General features: G+C 44.1%; 1 long non-coding RNA gene across 1 annotated transcript; it reads left to right on the forward strand.

The window, feature by feature from the left end:
* Positions 1-6,458: 6,458 nt before the first annotated feature.
* On the forward strand, positions 6,459-26,318 carry LOC133378199 (uncharacterized). The gene is made up of 3 exons (XR_009760916.1): positions 6,459-6,549; positions 8,702-9,088; positions 25,726-26,318. It is a non-coding gene; the product is annotated as an uncharacterized LOC133378199 (long non-coding RNA).
* Positions 26,319-27,921: the final 1,603 nt, after the last annotated feature.

Consider the following 27,921-nt stretch of genomic DNA (forward strand, 5'->3'; position numbering starts at 1 on the left):
CTAATATGGAGAGGGTTGTTTTTATTCCCCACCCCCTTGGTTAAGGGATTCTTTAGTCAAGCACGATCCAGCTCTCATCCAGTATTTTTTTCCTCTGATAATTGCTCATCCCAGATACTTCAGAAGACATAGATGAAAATTAAAGCTATTCAGTCAGATCCTCTCTCCTTTTCTTTATTCTTAACATAAGAACATAAGAACATAAGAAGAGCCTGCTGGATCAGGCCAGTGGCCCATCTAGTCCAGCATCCTGTTCTCACAGTGGCCAACCAGGTGCCTGGGGGAAGCCTGCAAGCAGGACCCGAGTGCAAGAACACTCTCCCCTCCTGAGGCTTCCAGCAACTGATTTTCAGAAGCATGCTTCCTCTGACTAGGGTGGCAGAGCACAGCCATCATGGCTAGTAGCCATTGATAGCCCTGTCCTCCATGAATTTGTCTAATCTTCTTTTAAAGCCATCCAAGCTGGTGGCCATTACTCCATCTTGTGGGAGCAAATTCCATAGTTTAACTATGCGCTGAGTAAAGAAGTACTTCCTTTTGTCTGTCCTGAATCTTTCAACATTCAGCTTCTTTGAATGTCCACGAGTTCTAGTATTATGAGAGAGGGAGAAGAACTTTTCTCTATCCACTTTCTCAAGGCCATGCATAATTTTATACACTTCTATCATGTCTCCTCTGACCCGCCTTTTCTCTAAACTAAAAAGCCCCAAATGCTGCAACCTTTCCTCGTAAGGGAGTCGCTCCATCCCCTTGATCATTCTGGTTGCCCTCTTCTGAACCTTTTCCAACTCTACAATATCCTTTTTGAGATGAGGCGACCAGAACTGTACACAGTATTCCAAATGCGGCCGCACCATAGATTTATACAACGGCAGTATGATATCGGCTGTTTTATTTTCAATACCTTTCCTAATTATTACTAGCATGGAATTTGCCTTTTTCACAGCTGCCGCACACTGGGTCGACATTTTCATTGTGCTGTCCACTACAACCCCGAGGTCTCTCTCCTGGTCGGTCACCACCAGTTCAGACCCCATGAGCGTATATGTGAAATTAAGATTGTTTGCTCCAATATGCATAATGTTACAATTGTTTATATTGAATTGCATTTGCCATTTTTCTGCCCATTCACTCAGTTTGGAGAGGTCTTTTTGGAGCTCTTCGCAATCCCTTTTTGTTTTAACAACCCTGAACAATTTAGTGTCGTCAGCAAACTTGGCCACTTCACTGCTCACTCCTAATTCTAGGTCATTAATGAACAAGTTGAAAAGTACAGGTCCCAATACCGATCCTTGAGAGACTCCACTTTCTACAGCCCTCCATTGGGAGAACTGTCCGTTGATTCCTACTCTCTGCTTTCTGCTTCTTAACCAATTCCTTATCCACAAGAGGACCTCTCCTCTTATTCCATGACTGCTAAGCTTCCTCAGAAGCCTTTGGTGAGGTACCTTGTCAAACGCTTTTTGAAAGTCTAAGTACACTATGTCCACTGGATCACCTCTATCTATATGCTTGTTGACACTCTCAAAGAATTCTAATCGGTTACTGAGACAGGACTTTCCCTTGCAGAAGCCATGCTGGCTCTGCTTCAGCAAGGCTTGTTCTTCTATGTGCTTAGTTAATCTAGCTTTAATCATACTTTCTACCAGTTTTCCAGGGACAGAAGTTAAGCTAACTGGCCTGTAATTTCCGGGATCCCCTCTGGATCCCTTTTTGAAGATTGGCGTTACATTTGCCACTTTCCAGTCCTCAGGCACGGAGGAGGACCCAAGGGACAAGTTACATATTTTAGTTAGCAGATCAGCAATTTCACCTTTGAGTTCTTTGAGAACTCTCGGGTGGATGCCATCCGGGCCCGGTGATTTGTCAGTTTTTATATTGTCCATTAAGCTTAGAACTTCCTCTCTCGTTACCACTATTTGTCTTAGTTCCTCAGAATCCCTTCCTGCAAATGTTAGTTCAGGTTCAGGGATCTCCCTATATCTTCCACTGTGAAGACAGATGCAAATAATTTATTTAGCTTCTCTGCAATCTCCTTATCGTTCTTTAGTACACCTTTGACTCCCTTATCATCCAAGGGTCCAATTGTCTCCCTAGATGGTCTCCTGCTTTGAATGTATTTATAGAATTTTTTGTTGTTGGTTTTTATGTTCTTAGCAATGTGCTCCTCAAATTCTTTTTTAGCATCCCTTATTGTCTTCTTGCATTTCTTTTGCCAGAGTTCGTGTTCCTTTTTATTTTCTTCATTCGGACAAGACTTCCATTTTCTGAAGGAAGACTTTTTGCCTCTAAGAGCTTCCTTGACTTTGCTCGTTAACCATGCTGGCATCTTCTTGGCCCTGGCGGTACCTTTTCTGATCTGCGGTATGCACTCCAGTTGAGCTTCTAATATAGTGTTTTTAAACAACTTCCAAGCATTTTCGAGTGATGTGACCCTCTGGACTTTGTTTTTCAGCTTTCTTTTTACCAATCCCCTCATTTTTGTGAAGTTTCCTCTTTTGAAGTCAAATGTGACCGTGTTGGATTTTCGTGGCAATTGGCCAGTTACATGTATGTTTAATTTAATAGCACTGTGGTCACTGCTCCCAATCGGTTCAACAACACTTACATCTCGCACCAGGTCCCGGTCCCCACTGAGGATTAAGTCCAGGGTTGCCGTCCCTCTGGTCGGTTCCATGACCAACTGGTCTAGGGAATAGTCATTTAGAATATCTAGAAACTTTGCTTCTTTGTCATGACTGGAACACATATGCAGCCAGTCTATGTCCGGGTAGTTGAAGTCACCCATTACTACCACATTTCCTAGTTTGGATGCTTCCTCAATTTCATATCTCATCTCAAGGTCTCCCTGAGCATTTTGATCAGGGGGACGATAGATCGTTCCCAGTATTAAGTCCCTCCTGGGGCACGGTATCACCACCCACAACGATTCTGTGGAGGAGTCTGCCTCTTTTGGGGTTTCGAGCTTGCTGGATTCAATGCCTTCTTTCACGTATAGAGCGACTCCGCCACCAATACGTCCTTCCCTGTCCTATATATAGTTTATATCCAGGGATAACCGTATCCCACTGGTTTTCTCCATTCCACCAGGTCTCGGTTATGCTCACTATATCAATGCTCTTCTCTAAGACCAAGCACTCCAGTTCTCCCATCTTGGTTCGGAGGCTCCTAGCATTAGCGTGCAGGCACTTGTAAGCAGTATCTCTCTTCAAGTGTCTTTGGCACTTGTGGTTAGGCCTGTGGTAATTTTGCTCTTCTGAATTTATATCCTGTGCCCCTGCTCTCACAATGCCTACTTCTAGGCCTACCCCTTTTAAAATTTCATCATTTCTTTGGTTTTTATCCCAGGGGGGAGGTTTATTCCGAACCGGACCTTTCTCAGCTCCTGTCAGGTTTCCCCCCTCAGTCAGTTTAAAAACTGCTCTGCTACCTTTTTAATTTTAAGTGCCAGCAGTCTGGTTCCATTCTGGTTCAAGTGGAGCCCGTCCCTTTTGTACAGGCCCGGCTTGTCCCAGAATGTTCCCCAGTGCCTAACAAATCCGAACCCTTCCACCCGACACCATCGTCTCATCCACGCATTGAGACTGCGAAGCTGGGCCTGTCTGGCTGGTCCAGCGCGTGGAACTGGTAGCATTTCAGAGAAAGCCACCTTGGAGGTCCTGGCTTTCAGCATCCTACCTAGCAACCTAAATTTTGCTTCCAGGACCTCACGGCTGCATTTCCCCATGTCGTTGGTGCCAACGTGCACCACGACCACTGACTCCTTCCCAGCACTGTCTACCAAACTATCTAAACGACGGGCGATATCCGCAACCTTTGCGCCAGGCAGGCAAAACACCTTGCGGTCTACACGCCCATCACACACCCCACTGTCTATGTTCCTAATGATCGAATCACCCACTACAAGGATCCCTCCACCCCTTGGAGATATATCCTCGGCACGAGAGGATAGCTGCTCATCCCCCAAGGAATGGGTCCCTTCTAAGGGATCGTTTCCCTCTTCCTCAGCTGGATGCTCTCCTTCCCCGAGACCATCGTTGTCCATGATAGCAGGAGAGCTATCATCGTTGGAGTGGGACACAGCTATAACGTCCCTGAAGGCCTCCTCCACACACATCTCTGCCTCTCTCAGCTTTTCCAGGTCCGCCACCTTGGCCTCAAGGAAATGAAGTCGTTCCCGGAGAGCCAGGAGCTCATTGCACCGAGAGCACACCCACGACTTCTGTCCAACAGGCAGATAGTCGTACATGCTGCAGGCGGTGCAAAACACTGGAAAGCCCCCACACCCCTGCTGGCTTCTTACCTGCATAGTTTTGTTTAAGGTTTATTACGTCAATGGGTTGGAGACTGCGGTTTAGTTGAGGTCAGGGAACAGACGGGCAGAGTGGGGGGCCCTGGCCTCCTCGCCCTGCTGCCGAACTCGCTCTGCTGCTTAACTCGCCTTGACGCTTTGTCAGCTGGGGCTCCCTCTAGCTCGTGGAGCCTAAATGCACAGCCAGTATTTTATCATTGTGGGCACATAGCAGCTCTCCCCACAAGACAAGTCATTTGTGGATAGTGACTATCTATACAGACTGGGAGATTTCTCTGTGAGATTGCAGATAATTTTTTATCCCCTTATCCCATGGGGAGAAGTGGCACAGGGAACACCTTCTGATCCATGCTGATTAGCTGTTGCACAAACATTTCACCATAACAGGAAGAGTTGTCACATAGAGCAATGTCAACTGGCTCATAATGAAGGGCACAAAAGTAGAGAGCTTCCAAAGGACTAGGAACTTAAAGTTGTGAGTGTTCTGGGCCAAGTGTGAGATAATCAGTGTAAGATCCTGGTTACCAACTAGCTTTCCCAGGGAGCTACTCTAAGAAGTAGTGTGAGGGTGGAAAGCCAAATCCCACTGCCATAAATGATACTTCTTTACCACTTTTGGGGGATGGGTGGGGGGTAAAATAGAGGTGGATAGGCAGCAACACTCAGGGGTCCAGATTTGTACCAGGGGGCTTATAATGTTGATCTCTAGTGCAGCCTTTCCCAACCTTTGGGTCCCTAGATGTTGTTGGACCACAACTCCCATCAGCCCCATGGGCAATGGTTAGGGATTATGGAAACTGTAGTCCAGCAATATCTGGGGACCCAAAGATTGGGAAAGGCTGCTCTAGTGTATGGACATAAGATAAAAATGATATGGTATTCTCTTAGTATCTCAGGTGATCAGTAGCCCTGTAGCTCTCAGTCAGTTTCACCTATTTTGGATATTTTTCTGCGCACAGTTTACACTTGATATCAAATATTCTCTTGAATCAAGGGCTGCATAACCCAAAATATATATTGTGATTTGAGGATTATGATTTTTTCGAAACAGCACATTTCTGTGCATCTTTTATAGTAATATTTGGGACATAGTCATAATGTCTTGATCAAGCTGTAACACTGTGGATCCTGTCATGGGAGCAGTGTGTGTCCCAAATTGGTCATATTGAGTGGTCTCCCCACCCCCAACCACACACACAGCACTCTAGGGCAGCTGTTGGGCCGCAGCATCCCAGAAGAACACACTGTTGCACTGACACATATGTCCTTGGCTACCCACTCAGCTGGGTGACTTAATGCAACATCACTTTTGTGGGAAATTTCCAAGCCTTCTAGTGCTGACTACAGTGTGTCTTCTCACCACTGCAATGTAAGTCTGCTGGAATACACTATCATAGGGGAGGGTCAAATAGTGAGCACTTTGGTGAGGGATCTGTCAGGCCTACCGCTGTTCCTGCATTCAGCAGATCCTGGTGAACAACTGGAAAAAAAAAACAACTGACAATGCCACAATATCAGATTGTGCACATACCATATGTTCCTCATTTTAAGAGAGACACAAACTGCCTTGCCTGTGTTATGCTAGGGCTAGTTTGCCAGCCCAAGGTAAAGAGCAAGTTTGAGTTTGAGTGACTGCTATGAGACAGAAAAAGGACTACTTTTAGAGAGGATGTCAGTTCTGAGGAGCAAAGGATTTAGGTGGGAGACAGTTACTGCTTGTTGAAATAATCTCAGGAATTTGAGTTTATCCCAGAATGCAAAGCATAGTGGGCAAGATTATACTCTTAAAGACGGAAGCTGCTGAAGACAGGAATTTGAGGAGAGCAAAATTACTCTACATTATAGATTTAGTTATTGTGAGAAACTTTGGAGCTACAGTTTACAATGTACTGGATCTTTGGCAGACTTGGGAACCATCAGCATGAATGCTTTTTCCTCTCTGCGCCTTTGTTGATTGCCAAGCTTGGATTGTCTTTCCAAATCTAATACTGCACAAGAATTTGACTGAAGAGAATATGCGAGACCTTTTAACATAGCTCTAGGTCCACTAAGAAAAGCTCTGGTCTTCCACCTGTGCTTTCTCCACATGTAATTGCAAGCCAACCTTATCCCCAGCAATGGGAAGGCTTTGAAGAGGGCAGAGGTTCAGATAAGCACTCACAGAACAGCTGCTGCTGAAGAAGGAAAAGAGAGCCTGGGGAAAGCCTGGTGCTGGGAGTTCATAACAAACTTTAAAGGTAACCAGAGCTGTTTGAGAGAGATCAAAAATAAGAGTTGAAATTTTCACATGGAACTTTTCCAGGCAGAGGAGATGGGGTTATTTGAATTCACAAGATCCTAAGAGCCATATCTCAAGGCACTCAAACCATGCAAGGGTCTAAAAGGGCAAGGACTATGGTTTATCTGGCTCAGAAGCATGCAGTCTGATCAATCTAAAAGAGCCTACATGTCTGCATGCATGTTCATGCACAAACACAGTGCCCTAGCAATGAAAGAAAGATTTCATTGGCAGTTATTTCATCAGAATGCTTGTTCTTCCATGGCACTCTTGATGTTGGAAGTTTGTACCTATGAATTGTACTCTTTAATAGATATTGAACATGGATTTTCTGGTGGGATATCATGTTCCATGATTGTGAGCTGAATTTGTACCTTTGTCACTTTACTGTTTGCCCAGCACAGCTGCAGTGGAGGCTGGTCCACTACATCACACAGGGCAGTGCCCCACCAAGCTCAGTCGGCCCTCAGCCAGTACCCACCTCCACCTATCTGCTTGCTTACAACCAGTCTAGGGATGGCATTGGCTGTCAGCTTCTGCCTCCTTAGTCTCAGTGTTGCACCTTGTAGAAATCTGCAGGGAGGAGGATAGGGAGAAAAGAAAATCTTTGGCTCTGGCTCCACCAACTATTTTGGCTTCCTGACTTCTGCCCTATCAGTTCCGTTGGGCTCCAGCCTCCACTGCACCGAAAGCCTGAACTGACATTTTCAAGAAAAGATTCTGAAGAACTGTAGCAAATACTGGCAACAAGAAATAAAGTTATAGACCTTATTAACAAATCACTGGGTCGTATCCACGCCATACATTTAAAGCACTCTTATACCTCTTTAACAGGAATGGCTTCCCCCAAAGAATCCTGGGAAGTGTAGTTTGTGAAGGTGGCAGGGAATTGTAGCTCTGCGAGGGGTCTCCTAACAACTCTCAACACCCTTAGCAAACTACATTTCCCAGGATTCTTTGGGGGAAGCCATTACTGTTAAAGTTGTGTAAGAGGACTTTAAATGTATGGTATGGGTGTGACCTGAGTCCAGATGGCATCAAACTGTGAGTTCTTAAAGAACTCAAATATGAAATTGCTGATCTTCTAACAATAAATAAATAAATAAAATATGCAACTAGTTCCTAAGATTGACCTCTGTGCCAGAGTAGGGAAATGTGGCGAATACCCCCCTTTTTTCTTTTAAAAAGGGATTCAAGAGGAATACAGAAAATTACAGGACTAACAATTTTAAGTCTAAAAACCATTCTGGTTAAATTGGTGGACAGAATTATTAAATATAAAATTATAAAGCAATGGGAACTTTCCTCCCATTGTGAATAGAAAGTGCAGGGGCAGGAAGGACCACAGAGTGAACAAAGGATTAAAGCCCCCGCCTCGTCATTCCAAGATCTCCATCCAGCTCACCTTCCCTTGCCAACTACTCCACTGAAGAAACAGCTACACAATGCCACACTGCATGAAAAACATGATCTAGCTTGGTCACAAAGGTAGCCCTGGATATGCTATTGCTTGGTGAAGCGAAGTATAAAGCAATACCTATCCTAGCTGGCTTTACTTTCATCATGGGTCATATTTTGGGACCAGAGAATGAGGACTTCAAGATCAGGGGAGGAGCTAAACATCTTCCATGCCAAATGTATGCAAATGAGATATTACTGACCAGATCAAAAGCAGTCTTATAAATGGTAGACCATCTTCGAGTAGTAGGAAATGACCTTCAGAGAGGCTGCCTACCTGCCAAAGCTGTAGAATGGGCAGGACTATTTGGCACATCTTTTTTTCTTTCTTTTTGACAAATGCTTCTTCAGCTGGGCTAAGACAAAATAACAAAGCCTGGAATCTGGATTTTGATACTTGGACTTTATTTGGATCCCTCTTCCCTGTCTGCAGGTTCCCCCTTAGCTGAGCTGTTAACTGCAGATGTTTTGTTGCAGTGTCTCTCATGCTGTAGCTTAAAATAGCCTAAACGCATTCACCAGTGGTAAGAAACGCTGTATGAGGCTGTTGAGCCTGGATTGGGCTAACTAACCGAAAACAACAACTTAAATCAATCCTAACTGTGCCACTCCCCTTGATTGACAGATAGATTCTGTTCTGTTTACTTTCACAGCGCAACTTTCCCCCCTTGTGTGGGGACTGAAAAAGTGGACTAAGGTAACAGTGATTATGGAGGCAGGCCTGTGAAAGAGCTGCGTGGCTTCTGTTTAGAACAGTCATCCCTATTCAAAAAGAAGACAGCAGAAGAGAGTTGTGCTGTTCCCAGCTTCCTAAATGTATTAATCTGTGTACAGTGTGCTCCATGGCTCAGAAAGTAGATCTGGTGCCATTTTGTAGCCATGTAAAATGGATTCCAAAGCCAGCCAGTTGGAAAGTCCACATATCATCAGAGCAGCATGGAAACCTGTTCTGCGCAGCTGGATCATATGACCATCTGATATAACGGCAATGGAGGGACATAACCAAATCAACACTGGGAGAGTACATTCTTCAATCCAAGGTCAGTAACTGGAGTTATAGGCTTGAATTGGGGGATATGGCTGGAAGCTTGGTACTGGATTTGGAAATGCAGCAGACAGAATATACTGCTCCCTTGACCAGACAAGGGCGGAAGGCCAGATTTCTAGTGTATCTACTAGGACTGGCCTGACCAATCCAACCCAGAGGTTTCATATGCCCTGCCAATCACAGAGGGTGCATACTCATTTTACCTTCAATCCTGAAGAAAATTCTGAGGCTCTGGTATCACAAAACCATGGAGTTAACTTACTTAGGTCCCAAACGTAGGCTATGAAGTTTATGAGAACTTGAAACCAGCACTTCCATTTTAAATTACTGTTTCCAACATGGAATACAATAAAAAGGCCTGGGGTTCCTGACACATCTATGGGAGAACGCCACATTGACCAAGCTAATGATGTGGCTCTTTCCCATGTTAACATTGCTGGCATTCATGAGAAAGTCAGCAGTACACTAAGGCAAGCAGTAACCCTGTCAATCACTCAACCCATGCACCTTTCTCAACATGTTACTACATGGTTCAGGCCTGGTTATGGGACTGAATTGGCCTTGGTTGCCCTGATGGATGACCTTTATCAGGAGAAGGACAGGGGGAGTGTGACCCTGTTATTCTTACTTGATCTCTCAGTGGCTTTTGATACCATTGACCATGGTATCCTTCTGGGCCGACTTGGTGAGATGGGTATTGGAGGCACTGTTTTATTCTCAGAGAATAGCATTGGGTGACTGTCTTTAGGCCCCCTGGCAGTTGTGCCGCAGGGTACCATCTTGTCCCCCATGCTGTTTAACATCTAAATGAAACCCTTGGGAGCAGTCATCAGTAGATTAGGGGCAAGGTGTCAGCAGTATGCTGACAATACCCAGCTCTGTCTCTCTGTCACATCTGAATCGGGAGAGGCTGTGCAAGCCCTGGACCACTGCCTGAACTCAGTGGTGGGCTGGATGAGGGCCAATAAACTGAGTCTGAATCCTAGCGCTGTGGGTTGGTGGTTCCCGAGTTCAGATAATTGGTCAGTTGCCTGATTTGGATGGGGTTGTACTCCCTCTGAAAGAGCAGGTCCATAGTCTGGGCGTGCTCCTGGATCCATCTTTGTCGCTAGAGGCCCAGGTGACCTCCGTGGCTAGGAGTGCCTTTTACCAGCTTCGGCTGGTAAGACAGCTGCAGCTGTTTCTGGACCGGGATAGCCTGTTGTCCACGCAATGGTAACCTCCAGGCTGGATTACTGTAATGTGCTCTATGTGGGGCTGCCCTTGAGGTTGGTCCGGAAGTTGCAGCTGGTGCAAAATGCGGCGGTGAGACTGCTCACTGGGGCAGGGTATCGCCAGCATGTTACCCTGCTGCTGAAAGAATTGCACTGGCTGTCCATTTGCTACCTGGCCAACAAGATGGTGAACTAGATGGGCCATTGGCCTGATCCAGCAGACTCTTCTGCATTCTTAGAAGAGTACAGCCTCACAACCATAGGACAGGACTGATCTCATGTGATATGTTTAAAGCACATAGATCAATAGGCTATCAAGAGTTTGCAGGTGCAGATTCTCCTCAATTTAGATACTTCCCCAGTAGATTAATCTGGACAGAGAATTTGGCCCATGTAGCACACCCTCACCTAGTACTTTGAAGTCAGTTACACACGAACAGAAAGTATTCACTGATGAGAGGGAATCTGGTGTCAGAAATGTAATTTTGTTCAGATATTTCTGCAATCACCAAAAGCTCAGATGAAGTGACTTTTTAATACCATACTTTTAGGGTTTCTAGGCTATGTATACTCCCTATAAAAGTATACAATGGTCATGTGTAGCTGCTGGTCATGTTATGGGATGATCTGCTTATTATTTCATTGGAATTTCTTGAATAATGTATATGCTAATCTCTAGAGCATTAGATTAGTATCTTATTGACCAATGAAGGTTTACTTCTCTCTGAGGTGATAAACTGTGTGTCTGGAGGCTGTACCATTTCAGAGTGCAGGTAGGGTTTCTCATGAGGTATGCTCCCCCATTGGGGGCAGGGGAACTCACACACATAGAAAACTAGCTGTTGAAGGCCAGGTTACAATCCTGAAAGCCTGTATGGTACAGTGGTTAGTGCTGAACAAGAATTGGGGTGATCCAGGTTCAAATTCCCACTCAACCATTAAGTTCACAGGGTGATCTTGAGCCCACCACTGTTCCTCAGCCTAATAGACCATATCACAGGATTGTTGTGAGGATACAAGCAATGGAATAGAAGTAGAAAGCTTTTACACTGCCCTGAGCTTCTGGAAGGAAGGTGGAACTCAAATGTGACTAATAATTGTAGCACTCCCCTGTCATCTATGTTTCTGTGTTTGAGTATATGAAGGATCACTCAATAAGGTGATCATGTGTCCTCCTTTAAAAAGGGCAGCCCTCTATTGGACGGCACCCCTAATAACACGGGGTAAAAACAGAAAAAGGAGCAAGAAGCAAAGGCAGAGGTAAAAACAGGGAAAGAGTATGCAATTGTTTCAGCTACACATTCTTAGGTTTAAGACTTAGTTGAAATAGGGCAGGGGTGGGGAACCTTTTGCAACTCAAGGGCCACATACCCTTCTGGGCAACCAGAGGCAAAATTGCACAGAGCAACGAATGTGAATTTTACCTTTGTACAGCAGGCTAGCTTCTACACACACCCCTCTCTGTCTTCCATCCAGGAAAGCAAGAGGCATTGTGAGAGTTCAAGGTCACTTTCCAGCCAGGCAAAAACATTTGAGAGTAGAAAGCAGGGCAGGTGAGAGGAATGGACTGGGGAGCGGACGTGGCCAAAGGAGAGGCCTGAGGGCCAGTTAGAGAGTCCTGAAGGGCCACTTCTGGCCCCAGAGGCTGAGCTTCCCCATCCCTGAAGTAGGGTATGAAACGAAGGTAGTGATACTTGAGGAATTTTAGTTTTGTGGCTGCTGATTCAAACTTACTGGGTCTCTGGCCATATAATCATAATCTGAACTGATGCAAACTGACCTGATCAGCATCTCCCATCTGCAGAATGGAACAAAATTATCCTTAGGATTTCACAGTCCTCTGAATTTTGCAAGATAGCTTTTCACTCAAAAAATAAAAATGTGCCTAAATGTGTATTCTATAATAAAATACATTTAGAAATGCATACACTGACATAAAATATTAATTGTAATGTTGATTTGTTTTTAATGGCAGATTAATGCAGAAACAGTGCATGATGGATTTATGAATGAACACATATGAAATTGACACTGACTGAAATAGTCCACCAGAAAAGATGTATTTGAAGTAGGGATTTGGGGAATTATGGGAAGTGACATCACACAGACGTTCTGGGAGGGAACTCAAAGCACAGAGAGGAGAAAGGGCAGACTCTGTTGAGGGAGCTAGAGGCCTTTGGATGGTGGAGCGTGATGAAGCTGGAGGTACGAAGATCATGGGCAGGAATGTGTTGGGATATGAGAGCAGAGAGAGAAGGGAGCAAAGCCTTGAAGGGAAGGGCAACTAGTTCATGCTGGACCTGGGAGCAGGAATGAAGCCCCATTTAGGGTGGTCTTTGCAAGGAACAGGCTTGATTCTTAACTCCTTGTCCTTGTGCTTGTCTATGTCCACTTTTTAAACATTGCAGGTTTGGGCTTTGTTTTGCCCTACCTCCCTTCTTCGATCTGAATTTGTTGATGTGGAAACTCACTGGACACTTTACCTTCTTGCCTCATTTCTAACTCAAAGGCGCATCCACATTTTCAGGCATTGCTTTATAGGTTCAGCGGGAGCTCTTGTATTCCTCAAACAGTGCATTACTCACTAACCAACCAGTTCCCCAAGCACTGCCCTGCTAGCAAAGAAAAGCGAACGGGCTATGAAACCAGAAGCATAATCCTGCTTGGCTCCCTTCTTTAAATAAAATAAAATAAAATAAAAATACATATTGAGAGGTGTTGAGAAACACATGGGGCTGAGAGTGACAAGAAAAAGCACCCCATTCATCCAGGATATCCAGGTGGAGGGTCTAGAATGGAGCTGGCTTTGGCAATGTTCTCTGTGTAACTGTATATTATACAAATGTTATTGGAAGGCCAAATTTAGGCATTGCAAAAGGAGGAGGAGGGGGAGGAGGAAAATACCTTGAAAGATAAATTGGCTTGTTTGGGAACCAGATCTCAAGCTTTGCCTTGTGCTTGTCTTTTAACGGATTTTGGATCAGCTCCCAAAGCTCAATCAGGCCATTTAGAGCAATAGGAGAAAACCAACATAGCTCTTTCCTCCTGTTGTGTACAGAAGCATTGGGTGAGCTTGTCATCCAGCTGGTTTGGGAAAGATCCATTCAGACAGCTCTTTGTTATAGGGTAGCATTTTTCAAACTTCCTTCACTCAGGGAATTCCTTCACATAGGTCTGTCTGCTGAAGAACCCTTAGGTTTCTGCCATGGAATCTCTCTTGTATTGTAGATTCTGGGCTGAGAGCTGCTGGTTTTCGCCATTGCTTGCATGAACTAAGTTTTCACTGTCAAAGCCTCTACAGCTGTGTATTGCAGAGAAAGGGTGGTAATGGTGGACAAGGTATCTTTCATAGAAACTTTGCCCACGATTGCTAATCTTTTCATTATCTCCTGAACTCAGGTTTTAGGATAGTTTGTGTCCTACTTTACAGAGGACAGTCCTCTCTGAAGGTCTTTCCAATCAAAGTTCAGTTTAAGAACCAGAACCTTAAAATGCCTGGAAGTTCCCATCCAGTTAGCACTTGGACAGCAGTCACACTAGCTACCTAGTCACCGTGTGCCCACTATGGTGAGATATGTGCCCCATCTGTGTGCCCTCCACAGCAGTTTTCCAGAGGTGGAAATGAGGATACAGACATTTTTAGTAGCACCACCCCCACCGGGTCTATAGAATGTTCACCTCAAGGACTGGTGCCCGGTGCTGACATTTGCATATAAATTAGCATATGCATATTTTATGCAAATCTCTTCCCTCATTTGTCCTATGAGCATTGGTGACATGGGGGAAGGGGGCATCTTTGGCGACTCATCGGAGATAGGGGGCAGCTTTAGCAGGAGAGCTTTGGTGACAGTAGGCAAAGGAGCTTTGGTAATGGTAGGCGGGGTTGGTGAGTGAAGCAAGCAGGGTGACAGCCCCATATGTGTGTGTGTACCCACCCTATTATCTTGACTGTAATTGGTTTTAAATGTTTTTAATATTGTATTTTTTAATTGTTGTAACCTGCCTTGGGACCCCATGGTGAAGGGCAGGTAAGAAATCTAAATAACAATAGCATATGATTATGATTATGATTATTAGTAGTAGGGTCATTGAAATATGTCCTTTGACTATTGGAGGAAATTGTCAAACCTGAGAAATTGATTGGACATTGATTAAGAATGAGTACTGCCTCTTTCTTGTCTGGAAAGCCCATTGATGAAAGGGTATTACATGTGCCTCCACCTCAGAATACCCATATATTAAATAGGGATATGAGAAATGTATCTGTATTTTTCATGGAGACTATTTTATTTATTTATTTATTATTTGATTTATATCCCACCCTTCCTCCCAGTAGGAGCCCAGGGTGGCAAACAAAAGCACTAAAAACTCTTTAAAACATCATAAAAGACTTTAAAATATATTAAAACAAAACATTTTAAAAAACATTTTAAAGGAAGCTTTAAAAACGTATTTTTTAAAAAAGAGAAAAGGTTTAAAAACATATTAAAAAGCAATTCCAACACAGTCTTCAGTAGGCACCGAAAAGATAACAGAGATGGTGCCTGTCTAATATTTAAGGGGAGGGAATTCCAAAGGGTAGGTGCTGCCACACTAAAGGTCCATTTCCTATGTTGTGCAGAATTGACCTCCTGATAAGATAGAATCTGCAAGAAGCCCTCACCTGCAGAGCATGGTGATCGACTGGGTATATAAGAGATAAGACGGTCTTTCAGGTATCCTGGTCCCAAACTGTATAGGGCTTTGTACACCAAAACTAAAACCTTGAACTTAGCCCGGTAGCTAATAGGTAGCCAGTGCAATTCTTTCAGCAGTGGGGAGACATGTTAGCAATACCCTGCCCCAGTCAGCAGTCTCACCACCCCATTTTGCACCAGCTATAGCTTCCGGACCAACCTCAAGGGCAGCCCCACATAGAGCGCATTACAGTAATTCAGCCTGGAGGTTACCTGTGCATGGACAACAGTGGTCAGGCTATCCCAGTCCAGAAATGGCCACAGCTGTCTTATCAGCTGAAGCTGGTAAAAGGCATTCCTAGCCACTCCTAGGTAGAGATGTTTCCATTAGCATTCCTGGGCAGCAAATACCTATGCAAAGTTGAACATGTAGGTACAGAAATATCTGCTTGTTGGAAAGGGGCTTCCCATGCCTGGGCAGGGAGGGGATTTCTAGTTCCCTGTCAGTGTACCCTTTCCCTGGTTCAGGAAGGCTTTGCCCTGGAGCCTGAAGCTCTAAGGGATCTGTTGCTTCAGCAGTGAAGCAGCTCAAGTTTGAGAGCTTATATGGGAGCTTGCAGCTCCACCTTTTCCTGGCTCTTAGCCAAGCTCTGATCTGGGGAGGTGCTAAATACCCTTCTTCAAAGCAGCCTCATGTGCAGCTAACCCGAACACTTTGTTGGTGGTTCTGGCTTCTTTGACCTTAGGGCTGACAGGAGCTACCCATGAACCCTGGTAACTGGTGTGGAGCTCTCCTATGGTGGAGTGGGAATATCTGGATCTAACAGATCCTTAAGGTTCATGGCAGTGCAGAGATCTGCTGAGGGTGCTGCTCTTCCTCTAAGGAAACCCAAGGTTCCAGGTTTGGACAGGGCTGAACCGTTACACAGTGGTGGCCCTCAACTGCACGGCATATTCTAGTGCATCTTGCAGTGGGATATTTCTGCTTTCTAAGGAGCTGGACCAGAGCTTAGTTCAGGTAGAATGCCAACAGGTGGATTTAAAATGTCATTAGAATGGTTCAGTTTAAATAGAACGTCATTCCACCCCCCATTTGTGCCACCATTACCACTATGAGGATTACTGTGCCCCAATCCAATCATTTATTGCAGACACAAAAACTCTGAAAAACTGAATGAACACCGCCACCACAGTCTCCAAGGGTTTCCTTATCCATAGTTTGCATGGAGACATGTAGATTTCCAACTTTCTTATGAGATGTAATTCTGCTTTTAAAAAAATTGGGGATATGTCTTTCGTTGCCAGCACCAACATTTGAGGCCTTCATGGGCTTTGATTCAATGTAACACATGAATTTACAATTGCTAAAACATAATAACCAGCCTCTTTGTTTCTCCGGCTGGCACCTCAAGCTCTCATTAGCTCTGGGCACAGGCCCTCCTTCCAGTCCACCTTCTTGGTTATCAATTACCAATCTGACTCCATTAATCTTCTTGAAAGGAAAATAGTTTGGATATAATGGCAACACTAAAAATTCTCCCAAAGAGATGACATGCAAGTGTGGGCTATGGTGCAGAAGATAGATCTCATGGGAGCTTTGCAATGACAGCTTACAAATGCCTGGGAAGATTGATGAGATATTTTGGCCGTACTGTAAGGCTACCCTTTCCTGTGTACTAAAATGAGTCTTTTGCTAGCCACGGTCTATAACTTCATTAAGTGTATTTTTCTTGGCTGTGGCTCTGAAGCAGAATGCTCCATTTTTCACTCAACTTCCTTCTTTCCTGAGAGCTGACCTCTTCAACAATTAATACAGTGCCACAGTTTTCAGGAATCCACCAGCAGAAGGCAGGCCATAAAATGAGAAGTGGTGTGGTCCAACAGACAGGCAGCTTGATTGGGCTTATATGAAAGAGACCTGGGTTTCAAATCCCATCTCTGACACAGATTGGACAGCCTTGGAAAAACCACTCTATCTCAGCTTTATCTGTGCAATGGGAATACTAGTGACATGGCTGTTTTGAGTGTGAACACAATGATGACTTTGAACTTTGCATCTCAAAAAAATGCTGTATTCATGATTTGGGGGTGGGGGAGAGTGATGGGTGATTTATCATCAAAGAGCAGGGTTACCAAGTTTTGTTTTGAAAAATGCTGGCACCTCAACAGGCCAAGGGGCAGAGCTTGGTGGACTCTAGTGTGATCATAGCAAAAGCTTTCTATTTGCCATTGTGGCTGATGCTTGCAGATAGGTTGGACTAAGCCTGTGCTTGAGTTCTAGTGCAAGCTAAAGGAGTTACATGGTGCAATGAGTATAAGAGCAACCCTCACCATGGACACTGCCAAATCACCATATTGCTTGACCAACTCCCTTGGTCTACAGTACCTGTTGAGAAAACTATGGAGGGAAGGCATTCATCTATCCTGTAGTCTTTCAGGCAGAAATATATTAAATGATGCTCTCTAAGGTCAAAGGGACCAAGCTAGACACAACAGCAGCAGACCCATCTCTTTAAATGTGGGTCTGCTACACTCATGTATAGATAGAAGGTGGGGCCCAAACAGTGAAAGGGGTGCACAAAAAAGGGGCACTGAATCTTTCCCCACCTATAGCTTACATCTCCACAGAACCTTCCCCCCCACCACACAAGGACACACGTTTCTTCCATCTGCACTCATATCAAAACCTGGCTGTGCCATTGGGGGAGATACTTCAGGGAATGAACAAAGGAGGATTCAGTGCACCTCAGTCACTTGCCCCTTTGCTCTAAGGGTGCAATCCTAAATATTGCTCCCTATCGGCAGGGCTTTGTGGAGTGGCAGGACCACCACTGCATCTGCAGCCCTGCCACTCATGACAGCCATGATGGAAGAAGGTGAGGAGGAGGATCAGACCCAGATTGGGTCTGATGCCATCATGCAACAGCAGTCAGACCATCTCAGGAATCAGGAGGATCTATTCCTGAACTTGGCACATAGCATTTCAAGGCTTTCCACTTGCTCTCACCAGCAGGGATCTTGTTCAGAGGGTAGAAGAGAAAGGTTACCTTAGGTGGGAGAGGTGGGTGGAGGGGACACCTCTGCTTCTTCCAACCCCTAGGTCAGCATAAGGGGGGGTTGGATTGTTCTGCCCACCAGTCCTGCAGTGTCTTCCTGAGTTAATCATCAATAGCATTTCTTCTATTGTTATTGTGAGGTAGTTTTAAAAACATGCAAAATTCTCATCAAATACACTGTTTGGTTGTTGCTGGGCTGGTTGTTGCTGTTTGAACATTTAATCTTGAATATATCAAAGAGTAAGATTTTAAAACTTACTAAGACTCCCCACCCTGCAGAATATGAAATGGTCTCTTCATGTTTTACATGAGCAATGGCCAGCTTCTTCAGCCTTGGGTGGGGTTGGAGTTGACTCTCCGGCCAAGCTACTCTGACATCATCAAAGGAGGGGGACAAAGCAAAGCTGTATGTACCCCTCCTTGTGAGAAATGAGATGTTATGTTACCTCTAGAAGTAAGGAAGAGGTACAGAGATCATACAGAATTCAGACTGGGGACCATTCTATTGGCCATTACTATTTTAGTTCATATCATATGCATTTTGATACTGTCAATGTAAGATGATTGCTAGTAGCACTTATGGACAGACGGATCAGTCTATATTAGTTTTGCATGCATTCATTCATAAGTCCATTCCATCCTGATTCCACATTAATCTGTGAATCATATATTTTAATTGCATGAACGTTTTCCCTTCTTCTTATTTATTAGATTTATATCCATCCCTTCCTCCCAGTATATTCCCAATTTTTGTATAAAAGTTAAAATAACATTTGGTACATTGTTTGAGCCAAGAACTGTATTGAAAATTTAGAGATGTGTGAAAGTCAAAGGATAACTGTTCTAGTTCCCTATTAGTCTGGATAGTATAAACGAAATCAATTTGTTTAAAAATGTGGACCGAACAAAATCCTTGAGTCTCCCTAGTACAACCAATAAGACATACCACCATATACATTTCCATCAGAGAATCCCAGATGGAGATGGTCACAAGTGTATCACATTCAAATTCATACCTCTGAACAATAACGTATCCGTGTGATATTCTCATTTTAGTCCCCAAATTTTTCCAGAATTCCAAAGCAATGTGGCATTATCATGTTATATCAGTAAAAGAACATTTTTCTAAGAAAGGAAGGTTCATGAGACTGGGATTACAGAACATGTTGTGCTATTTTAATCAGAACTAGGTGAACAATTTCACATGGAAAACATTTTTGCAACAACAACAAAAAAAATCAAAGCCCTTTTTAGTGTGTTGAAAAAACAAACATTTTTAGCAAACCACAAAACCTCCTTTCTATCCAAAGTTTCTGCATGTCTGAATTTTTCTGTGTGAATTTGATACCACCCTTTTCCTGCATTTTTGTAAGATTTCATTTTTCTTCGTTTTAAAAATCTTTCATCCTAGGATATTAGAGGGAAAATGTTAAATTATGAAATACAGAAAGAAGTTCAATAATCTGAAAATATGTATACAAACACAGAAGACATTTTTTAAAAGCCAATTTTGGGGATGGGGAGAAGTACAAGGACCACTTTTTATTATTATATGTCAGCAATGAACATTTGTTTGTGTCTCCCTCATTTATATATGTCTTGTGAAATGTTCTTCTGGCACAGAAATAATTTCTAAATTCTTGGAATCTGCTGCATTGCAGTTTGAGATTGAACAATGAAAAGAGCAACTTTGGGTTCAAGTGTAATTCTCTTTTCATAGAGCTACATTACATGGAATGCACACAGCAGTTTTGGATAAGACAGACTTCAGGATAAGTAACATTCAGGAAATCAGCTTTCATTAAGATTAATGATGGGAACATTTCAAATCTTTATTTTAAGGGAAGATGCAAAGGGCTGCATGCAGAAGGTCCTAAGTCCAATCCCTAGCATCTCTAGTTTTAAACATCAGGTAGCAGGTGATGAGGAAGACTGCCTGAGACCTTGGAAAGCTTCTACTAGTCAGAGTAGACAATACCAGACTAGATATTACAACCCGGTAGGACACAGCTTCCCATGTAACTATCTACAGAAGCTTTCACAATACCAGCTACCAACTAGGGAAATTCATTTATTGTATAGTAAACACTTCAAAACAGTGGTTCCTTGAAAGGCCGGCACTACCATTACAAGGCAGCCACCTCAGATAGGTGATGCTAGGACATGGGAAACAGCACAGAGCTGTTGTTGGGTTGTGTGTGTGCCACCTAGCCTGGCCTGTATCCTCTAATATAGCCTTGGGTGCAGTGGAGGATGGTGCCTGTTGCCAGTGTCAAGGGTAGATTCATCTGCCAGTCTGGTTGGCTTCTACATGTGGAATATGGGTGAGAGGCGCCTTGTCCTCCTCAGACAGCAAGCAACATATTTTCGGCTGGCCCTGATTGCTTGCCAACCAACCAATAATACATTGATTAATAAAACTACATTCTGACAGCTGCAAGAACTAGTCCAGAAAGCTCCTAGGCTTCACTTGCCAGCTTTTGCCAGGTTCTACTTGTCCCCTTACGAGTCAGATTCCATCCTAGCTACGCCTCTGATCTGACTGAAAGGTTCTGCCATTATTGATTCTGCTTCCTGTGGTTCTGCACCCCTGTGGCCCAGCCCAAGGCACCAGCATTTTTGAAAAGTTGTTCCATGAGCAAGAGTTCAGCAGGCAACATCCCCCCCAGCAAAGTGAGAAAAGTGGAACCTGTTCAGTGCCTGCCATGTTTTGATTTGCTTGTTTCCAGCATGTAGGGGGCACCCTTCTGCACCCTTCCCAGAGTGGCTAACATATATTAAACAAAAAACAAAAAAAATCAGAACCAATCAACATGTACTGTTCTAGCCATTTAGCATATCACAAGTGGGTCAGGGCCTTGAGAATTAAAATACAGGGAGCCTAACATCCCTAAATGACAATAATAAAGACATTACAAGACATTAATAAAAGCTTTTGTCATGATGTCTATTTATTAAATAACATTAGTCCTTTTTTCAATTCACCAACATCAACATCCTGTTTTGCCAAAGCCATCTCATTCTTTGCACACACTCCTGATTTGATGCTAATACAGTGCAGTGCTGACAAGCTGCCTCCTTTTATTTGACAGCAATATTTGTTGCAGCTCTGCTGGAGAGTGAAAGTGGGCAGCTCATTCCCCACCCCCACCCCTCTGACATGTGAGTTACATTTTTTGCCCCCAAGAGGAAAACCAGGCTAAAGAAATTACCCTTTCGATGAGCTCATGTCTGTTTTTCATTGGCTCACAGCCTCATTCCATTTGGGAGCCATATTGTGGCATGAGCAAGGAAACAGCCAATAAACAGCAGCTGTTGGAGAAGCATTCAGCAAGGGTGACACAAAAAATGCAAGAGTACAGAAGCAAGAAACATCCGCTTTCTTTTCCAAGCCAGGTTATTCTCTCTTTCTCTCTCTGTTTCCTGCCTGGCACCTTTGTTTGACAGACAGTAAACATGAACTGAGGTAAAAAAAAGAGAGAAAGAATAAATGCGTGGGAGGGCCGGTGAAGGATTTCAGCTATAAGCAAAGCAATGTCAAATGAGACTCTAGCTGGAAGATCTCCAGGTAACCACTTGTTAACAAAGACCTGGGCAGGAATATTTGGAGTCCTCTCACAGTGTTGGAGTGGGATGTTTTGAACCCTTTAGGGGTTTTCTGTTCACGTACGGAAACCTTAACAACACACGTCATCACCAGTCGTAAACTTAACAACTCTGGTGTTTACCAGATGTTTGGTTTTAAGGTTTTGTAAATAACTGCACATGGCTTTAAGTTGAGAAGGATCCCTACCATGACATATCAGAAGCCAGCTTTAAATGACATTTTGGAAACTAGCTTTAAAAAAAATAATTTTCTGATTTATGGCGACCCTATGACTAGGGTTTTCATGAGGCTGAGAGGCAGTGACTTGCCCAAGGTCACCCAGTGAGCTTCATGGCTGTGTGGGGATTTGAACCCTGGTCTCCCAGGTCATAGTCCAACACCTTAACCACTACACCACACTGGCTTTAAAAGCTGGTCTTAAAAGGTGTACTGTGATGTGCGATGTCTCCTGCTTCAAAAGCAAAGATGGGAAAATTGAGTTTCAGAAAACTGAGGGGATTTGTAGGTTGTGACAAGCTCTCCAGGTTTTCTCTGCCGCCTAGTGGGATATTATAATTCAGAAAAGAAAACATGCTGAAGCATTCTGAGAAGCAGTTTTGGGGATTCTCTATCCGTGCTACTGTTTCTGTCTTAAAAAGATAAGATAGGGAACAGAATTTTATTAACAGGTCAAATAGCCCCTTAGCAGAATGTTCTACACCCAAACACTTGTAGGCCCTTTTCTCTCACACTTGACTTACAGTAACTGAGGTGAAGGGCTATAGCTCAGGGGCCTCTTTTCCACACTGACTTGTTTGCCAAGAACCCCATATGTGATGCAGAGAACTCTGGAGGCATGTTTTAGGTTGCACATTCAGTTCACACAGAGCACTGGCCTGGCCTGTTGAGTTTCACTGTAAACCCTTGTGATCCGAGAACACAACTTAAACATACCCAACAGTCATCTGAATCTGAACACTACACTAATGTTCTTGTAAACGTCTTGTAAATTATTCATTCGTTGTGCTGTACTTACATTAGCCTTGTTCAACCATCGGCAACATAGTATCCCATCAGCACATAATGGATGGGTAGGAAGAACAAAAGGAGAGACCTGTTGGATCAGGCAAAAGTCCTTGTAGTCTAACATCCTGTTCTCACAGTGGTCAACCAGATGCCAGTGGAAAGCCCACAAGCAGGTCATGGCTGCAACAGCACTCTCCCCATTGATGGCTCCCAGCAACTGGCATTCAGAAGCATCCTGCCTCTGTCATTAGGTATATAGCATCGCTGACATGGCTAGTAGCCATTGATAGCTTTATTCTCCATGAAAAGAAGGAAAGGATAGTCTTGTGTTTGCTGCTCAATAGGGGCTGGTTGCTTACAACTATGCAATTTCAAAGTTATTTATTATTCATTACATGGCTTTTTATACCCCACCCTTCCTCCAAAATAGAAGCATCTACTACATATCTTGGAAAGTGGTTTGTCTGTCTATCTATTCTCTATGTGGTATCATCATCCAATTTGGTATGACGCTTCCCAAGGTGGAAGAGGTTACTGTCTATATTTGGATGCTCCAAATATCATTTTGAATCATGATGGCAGACCAAACCATTCCATACAACACCAATTCAGATGATTGGAGATATTGTCACACAATTTGGCGTAACAATTCCCAACAGCAAGGAGAGGGGTTTGGCCTACATTTGGACATGGAACACCATTTTGAATCAAGATGGTGGACTAAAATGTTCCACACTGCACTGATTTGTACAACTCTGAAGAGATCATCACCCAATTTGGCATAACGTTGGCCAATTTGGTGTGATGATTTCAAATAGCACTGATTTGGAGGCCTCTGAAGATATTGTTGCCCAGTTTGGCGTGACATCACCCAATTTGGCGTGGTGGTTCCAAACTGTGCTGATTTGGACACCTCTAAAGATATCATCACCCAGTTTGGTGTGACAATTCCTTAGATGGAGAAGCATGGTTTGGTCTATCTTTGGAAACTGCCAGATGCCATTTTGAATCAAGATGTTGGGATGAACCTTTCAAAACACCATTCTGAATCAAGATGTTGGACTGGACACTACTGATTTAGTATCTCTGAAGATATTGTCACCTGATTTGGCATGATTGTTGCTGTGATGCAGATTTTCATCTATATTTGGATACCATTTCAACTTTGATACTGGATTTAGCCAAAGCCTGAATCCCAAACCAAATTGGGCCAACTGGGGCAAATACAGACTTTGACCAAATTGGGTCGAGACAACCCCAGATTGCCCTGGGTCAGGCCTCCTGGACTGATCTGGAGCTGTCAGGGAGTGTAGTAAGATGTTAGGCAGGAAGGAGAGGCAGGCAGCCTCTGCAAAGAACAGCACAGGGTTGTTTGCAACAGGGCTTTCAAACAGCCCTGCACAGCATTTTGGATGTGCATGCCTGTTCCCAGCAGTGGAACACACACACACACTTAAACTGAGCAGGATTGAACCCTCTACTCGCCAGCTGGTGAGTAGAGAGTGCAATCCTGCTGGCTACAGGGGTCTGCTTCTCCAGTGTGTTACCCACAAGGAATGTGCTAGGGAAGCAGACCACAGCAGGATCTGAAAGGGGGAGGCGGAGACTGCAGAGGTCCCAAAGTGGGAAGAGGAGACCTAACCACAGGACAGGCAGGGTGGAGAGGAGGAGAATAGAACCAGCTACTGCTCTGTGTTGGATCAGGGCTCGGGGTTGGTCAATCTCTCATCATTGGTTGTGGCCCACATGGTGAAGGCAACAGCTTATCCAGGTATTGGTTTGGGGGGCGGCAGTGAGTAAGGTGGATCTAGCTGAGGCTGCTGCTTCTCATAATGCAATGGCAGCTGCATCAGCAATGGCTGATGGTTAAGCAGCAGCTATGGAGTGGGAGGAGGTGGCGTTGTTGTCAGTGGAGGCAGTGGCAGGGAAGGTAAACAGACCTGGCACAGCAGCCAAGCACCTGCAGCAGCAGTGCAGTAGTCACCCACCATGCATGCAGTCTTGCTGGCATCAGGTGGCTGCTTTGCTATTGTAGTCTGCACATGGAATGCACTGGTTAAGCAGCACCCAGCAGGACTGAACCCTCCTTCTCTCTGCAGTGCAGCTCTCTCTCTCTCTCTCTCTCTCTCTCTCTCTCTCTCTCTCTCTCTCTGTGTGTGTGTGTGTGTGTGTGTGTGTGTTGGAGATGCAGCATTTCCTTCCACCTTTCCACTCCTGACCGTATAAGTTTTTTAAAGCCCCAATTAAATATTAGCCTCTGGTTAGAAGCTAATTAGGATCCTGGTCCAGTGTCAGCGAGGGCTAGGCTGGGTGGGGGTGCCATGCACAGCCCTAAAAACTAACAAATCACATTATCCATTTAGAAATCTCAGTAATTTATGTTTTGTTAGAATTCTCGAGCAACACTAGGGTCCTTTCTGCTAGTGTATAATATAGAAAAGAAGAGAAAAACAGCCCAAATAAAAACAGCCTATTGTTAAAATCACTTTAAATACAAAATCAGTAGCAATAAACAATCAACGCCCTCTGCTACAGAACCAACATCAGCTAACTTGCAATAGAAAGGGGTCTTCTTCTAAATATTCATATCTATATAGCACAAAATAGCATAGTGTGGGTACTACAGAAAATGTTATAACAACACAATCTGGATGGAGGACGTCAGTGTCCTGCAGAATAAATGAATAACAGCTTAGGTGGCTTACTGTAATTACTGGATAGATAAAAGCACCATATTTTGAGTGTGGTTTTCCATGCCCTGAAATTAAAATCAGAGCTAGAAACCTTCTTTCATTTTGTCTAGTATCCCAGTTTGACACTGAAATCCAAGGTGGCCTATATCAACAGTAACATATGTATAAGTAAGTAAATATTTGATTAAAATGGTGCCTGTGGCTAATTGATTATTGTTAGTTCTATAGAAGGTCTCTAGTCCTATAGTGTGCATTTATACTGCTCTTCGAGGTGAAATCTGCCATTATTAAACATGGCATGGCTGTTATAGCTAGCTATTTGATTTCTCCAACCTAACCCAAATCTCATTAACTTGGATCTATATTTGTCTTTCTTAGCAAAATTTGTGGAAGTGACTACACACTCATGAAGAGCCATGCATGTTCTTATGGTGACTGACTTGTGGAGTGAGGTAGCCCTATGGAAGACTTTGAGTGACATCTTGGAAAGGTCTGCATGGACAGCAATTCTCCCAAAGTTAGCAGTGATGCCCTCTAGAATAACACTCCTAGAGGAAGCCTACAAGTGCTAACATTTTGGCCAAGTCACTCTATGGACCATTCAGAAACTCCAGCAGAAAGCCCTTCTATTTTCTGAGGATTTTCATGACAAATCATCATGGAACCAGAGGAATTATATACAGTGGAAGAGTTCCATCTTTATGTCCCTCTTTAATAAAAAAAAACACCAAGACCAATACAAGATATTTTGCTGCCTGGGGCCAAGGACAAGATAACCCCTTCCCATTTCAAGTATAGACTCCATTTGGATTGACAGATGAATCTTAGTTCAATATTAGCGAAGTAACGGCATTTTCCACTACACCTGGGGCAGAAGGCTAAGTCAGTGGGTGCAAGGAAGGCTAGCGCAGGAGTCTCAAAGAAAGGAGAATTGTAGAGTTGGAAGAGACCTCCAAGATTATCTAGTTGAATGCCCCATCAATGTAGGAAATCACTACTCCTGCATCATTGATAGAGAGCCATCCAGCTTCTTAATAGTGGGGAGCTACTGGCCCCCAGCATCTTCTGCCTGAGGCATCTGCCTCACTCTGCATAATGCAGGCTTGTGAAACACAGTTTCTTTTCCTATGGAGCACACACAGAGAAAAGCATTCTGTTGAAGGAGATTTCTTCTCAATTCTTTGCCTAATGGTGAGCATTATGTAACATAGATAGCAAAACCAAATACATATTAAATATATGAAATAATTACCCAGTCTAATCTAGGAAAAATCTGAGAATCAGCTTGGTTTCTTAGTAAAACCAGAAACAAATTCTCTGCAAACCCAATTCATGATCAAGAAAACAAAATTGCCAAGGGATTTGGTGGTGCAGTTGGCCTTGCTGAAAACACCATTGCTTTTATACACTATGGCAGTGATTCCCAACCAGGGGGCCGTGATCCCCAGGAGGAGCACAAAGTAATCCAGATGGGCTGCGAAAGTAAATAAATGAATTATTTATTCATTTTTTAAAAAAAGACTCCATTCCCTGGACATTGTCTGCTCCCCACTGCCGCTGCAGGTGACACCTCCCCCTTGCTCCATACAAGAGGGAAGGGCTTTTGCTGAAGCACCAGAGCATCTTTCAGGCATGCTGAAGGCAAGTATCTGCCTATAAAACATGCGGCAGATGCCAAAGGAGGCTGAGGGTGGAGCTACCAGGAAGAAGAGAGGATTACTATCATCGACTCCCATCTCCTCGCACCGCCATTGCTAATGACACTCTTACTCAGAATGAGAGGAAAGGACTTTTCATGAAGCAAAAAGAAGCAAGGCTACTTTCCCTCTTCCTTCCTGGCAGGCAGCCTGCCTGCCTGCCTTTCTTGGCTTCTGATTCACTATCTCCTTTTAAATTTTTTTCTTATTTGTGAGGCGGCCCAGATCTCGACTTCAGCCCAGATGGAGCCAAGGAGCAGTGAGGAAGCTCAGGACTTGCTCACCCCCATCTCTGAGGCTAAGTGTGTGTGCCAGCATCCCCCCTTTCTTCCACCTACATTTCTGCCTACCCAATCTCTCTCCCCAAGATGCTGCAGCAGTTGAGGGCTTCCCCCCTCTCAGGTGCCCAAACACATGCATGCCTGCAGATGCCTACAGGAGGGGCAGGTGAGATAGGTATCCCTGTGAGATAGGTCAGGCTGAGAGACTGTGTCTGGCCCAAGGTCACCCAGTGGGCTTCATGGCTGCATGGGGATTTGAACCTGGATCTTAGTCCAACACTGTAATCCACTGGTGCTGAGAGATAGGACTGTACATCTTCAGACTATGGGAGTGAGGGGGATATCAGTTTGATGATCCTTTGCATTAAAAGAAGGCAACACTTCCCTGTCTGCAGGGAGCTTTTTGTGGAAAGGGATATTTGCAGATGTTTTTTGCCACCCATCATTTTTTTTCTTAACAGATGCTAAAATTACAATTGGGGGGGCATGACATTTTTTGAGCGTATACAGAGGGTCCTATATTCATAAAGGCTGAGAACCACTGAACTATGGGGAAAGTATTTCCTGAGGATGACCTGAATATATCCCCTGCCACC

Source organism: Rhineura floridana, chromosome 2 (assembly GCF_030035675.1).
Source record: "Rhineura floridana isolate rRhiFlo1 chromosome 2, rRhiFlo1.hap2, whole genome shotgun sequence".
Classification (NCBI taxonomy): Eukaryota; Metazoa; Chordata; class Lepidosauria; order Squamata; family Rhineuridae; genus Rhineura; species Rhineura floridana.